Below are 3,821 nucleotides of genomic sequence, written 5' to 3' on the forward strand. Positions count from 1 at the left end.
AGCCATCTCACCAGCCCCATAAGCATTTCTTTTCTTTTCTTTTTTCTTTTTTTTGGTGGAACTGGGGATTGAACTCAGGCCCTTGTGCTTGCCAGGGAAGCACTTATTCCACTGAGCCATCTCCCCAGCTGAACATTATAACCTTATCTCATGAGAATGTCCTAAGTCAGGAAGTAATGTTTCCTTAAGCAAGGCCTGAAGTTTTATGACTCCATCTGGGTTCCAAGATAAGGGTTACTTAAGCCTTATGGTCAAGAACTAGTAGGTGGTCCCTTGTGACCGGAGTTTGAACTTTAGAAATTCTTTGGGCCTTACATTCCCCCCTTTTCGTGTTGAGAATCTCTAATCTTAGAGATTGGAATTGTTAATAGTTAAGGCCTCATATTGTCGCCGAATGATCATCAGTTTAACATTACCAATTTGATTGCGGATGAAATCTATGACTCTATTGATTATGCAAGGTCCAATAGTTACCGCGAGGAGTAGAAATATTAGTGGTCCTGCCAAGGCAGTTACCAAAGTTGTTAACCATGGGGATCGATTAAACCAGGATTCAAAAATACCTTGTTGAGCTTGGCGTTCTCTTTGTCTTTGTTCTAATCTCTCTCTTAGTTTGGTCATAGATTCTTTGACAACACCTGAATGGTCCGCGTAAAAGCAACATTGTTCTTTTAAGGCTGCACATAGTCCTCCTTCCTTGAGAAAAAGTAAATCTAATCCACGTCTATTTTGGAGGACCACTTCAGAAAGGAAGGTTAAGGAATTTTGGAGGGCCATGACAGATGTTTCAATAGTTTTTAAATCTTCATCTATTGCTGCTTGTAGCTGGCTCACCTGTTGGTTAGTGTGTATAAGGGCTGCAGTTCCGGTGCTTATGCCAGTAGCGGCGGTTATCCCCATAATCACGGCTAGGGTGATAGAAACTGGTTCCCTTATAGATCTGGTTTGGCCTATTATTTTGTTTTCAAATTCTGTCCCCGAATGATAGAAAACTCGGGGGAATATAGATACCATTATACAATAGTTTACAGAAGTATTAAAAACTCTAGTAGACACACAGGGAGTTATTCCAGTATCACATGCCCATTTTAGACCGGCGGGGGGGGGGTGAAGAAACATATTTGTATTCCTGATTTGGTACATGGCCGCGCATAGGAGCTTTACATGAGCAGGGGGGCTTCCTATACAAGTCCCACGTCCCGTTATTTCCGAGAGGGTAAGTTTATGGTTTTGGTCCCAGTCACAGCCAGAGCCAGAGGTACCAGTGGCATAGTTTTCATTGACAGCAATTCCTTCATAATAAGGCGGTGAAGCTGACAGACATAACCAGCAAGACTGGGTGAGGTTGGCCTGAGTATGGTTGATAGCTGAATATGCCCCCAAGACAAGAGTGTATAGTCAGGCATGTAGTTGGTTATCTTGTCCATAAGGGACAGTGGGCATAAGCTTGGGGGTTACGAGGTTTGGTGTGGTGGAAACCAGGAGACCGTCGTAGTTGTGGGAAGATTGGTTGACCCTCAAGGGGGAGGTAGACTTTTGTTGGACAGAAATGCTTTCTTTGATTAGGGCAGGGTTGGGACTGACCCCGATAGCTTTTTGTGAGATCTGGGTTTTTTGTACATGAATTAGACCTCCAGGTTGTAAGTTATATAATTTGATTCCCCACGTTCGTCCTGTGGACCATCTTGGGTCCGTGTAGCCTAGGACCTTGATAACTATTTGGCAGTAGGATTTATCTGACTCAGGGCACCCAGTTGGAGTCCATTTTACTTCTAAGTTGGGGTCCAGAGTAGTTACGGACCATTTTGTTGCTATAGTTTCATATCCCCAAGTGGCACAATAATATTGTCCAGGGCCATTACAATATGATTTGCCTGGGTTGGAAACAGGACACATATAAACATGGTGCCCCCTACACTTAGACCGTGCTAGTGAGGGTATCAAGCCACAGGGGGATATCTGAAAGGAGGGTTCTCCCGTTCCTTCCCATGTTTTTAACATCTCTTTTTTATCTTCCCATCTAGAGTCCATCTCCATGGTTAGTGGGGATTGGGGTTATTTTCTCTAATTGGGTTTTGGGCAAGTAGTCTTATGAACCCAAACCTTAACAGGATTATCAGTCTTTTCCACAGTCCATTCATGGTCGGACGGCGGAGGAGCAGGCTTGAGATGAGACGCGTGGATCCAGGAAGCGATGCCGTCAACTTTGACTGCTATGGGAGTAGTCAACAGTACCTGATAAGGTCCTTTCCAGCGGGGTTGTAGGGTTTCAACCTGGTGTCAGCGGACGAACACGTAGTCTCCTACGTGGAAGTTATGGGGCGTTGGCTCGTCACTGGGTTGATAGGCAGCAGACAATTGGCTCTATAAGATACGCTGGATTTGATCAAGCAATAAGAGTCTATCAGCTAGAGGGGTCTGAGGCATTTTTAAGTCTTTAGGCCAAGGACTGAGGTCTCAAATTGGGGGTGGGGTACCATATAGGATCTCAAATGGAGTAAGGTTAGGAGGCTTAGTCATGGGAGTGTTTCTAGCCCGGAATAGGGCGTAAGGTAGGAGCATGGTCCAATCCTTAAAGCCAGTCTCTTGGACTAATTTTGTTAAGGTCTCTTTTATTATCCTGTTCATTCTTTCTACCTGTCCTGAACTTTGGGGTCTATAGGCACAATGAAATTTCCAATTAATCCCCATTACCTTGGCTACTCCAACTTACCTGTGCCACGAATGCCGGCCCATTGTCTGACCTAATTACCTTTGGCATGCCAAATCGAGGAAAAATTTCTTCCATTAACTTTTTGACCACTGTTTGTGCTGTTTTCCCGCTTGGTGGGAAAGGCCTCCGTCCATCCTGAAAAAGTGTCTATAAAAACTAGTAAATATTTGAGTCCATATTTAGCGGGTTTTACTTCAGTGAGATCTATTTCCCAATATTGTCCAGGCCGCTCTCCCCGTAGTCTTGTTCCTCTTACAGATTTAGAGGGGTGTGAGTTACTAAGCTGACAAGTTTTACAATCATCAACAATTTGTTTGGCCAGTTTATAGATTTTGGATAGCGGGAGCTCGCTGGTGTTTTGGTGTTGGGCCAGGAGGCAAAGCTTTTTGATGCCCAAATGAGTTAACTTATGAACCTGTTGGAAGTAAGTTTGGAGCTCTGGTTCCTTCACTGGATGGGGCGGTGCAGGCAGTTCGGGCGACTCGGCCGTTTCCAGGGTTAGGACAGAAGGAATATCTAGGGCTGCTTGTCTGGCAGCTTCATCAGCATGGTTGTTTCCCTTTATAATGGGGCTAGAGCCCTTTTGATGGCTGTTGCAATGCACTATAGCCAGCTTTTGTGGCAACATGATAGCTGATAAGAGCCTGAGTATCTCTTGTTTATTTTTGATTTCCTTTCCTGCTGAGGTAAGGAGCCCTCTTTGACCATAGATAGCTCCATGAACGTGTGCTGTGGCGAAAGCGTAGCGGCTGTCGGTATAGACAGTTGCTCTTTTTCCCTCAGCCAGTTCTAGAGCCTTAGTAAGGGCAATGAGTTCTGCCCGCTGTGCTGAAGAGCCCTCTCTTAGTCCTGACGACCAGATAACCCGAGTCCCATCGGTCACCGCGGCTCCCGCGTGTCTCTTACCGTTCAGCAGGAAGCTGCTGCCATCCGTGTACCAAGTTACCTCAGCGTCTGAAAGCGGCAGGTCAGTGAGATCTCGGCGGATTCCGGTTTCCTCTGCCAGGATCTCCTGGCAGGTGTGGAGAACAGGCTCTGATGTCTCTTCGGGCAGCAGGGTGGCTGGGTTGAGAGTAGTGGGTGGACCGAACGATATTCGGTCCTTATT

This window comes from Octodon degus, unplaced genomic scaffold (genome assembly GCF_000260255.1).
Source record: "Octodon degus isolate 3935 unplaced genomic scaffold, OctDeg1.0 scaffold00076, whole genome shotgun sequence".
Taxonomy (NCBI): Eukaryota; Metazoa; Chordata; class Mammalia; order Rodentia; family Octodontidae; genus Octodon; species Octodon degus.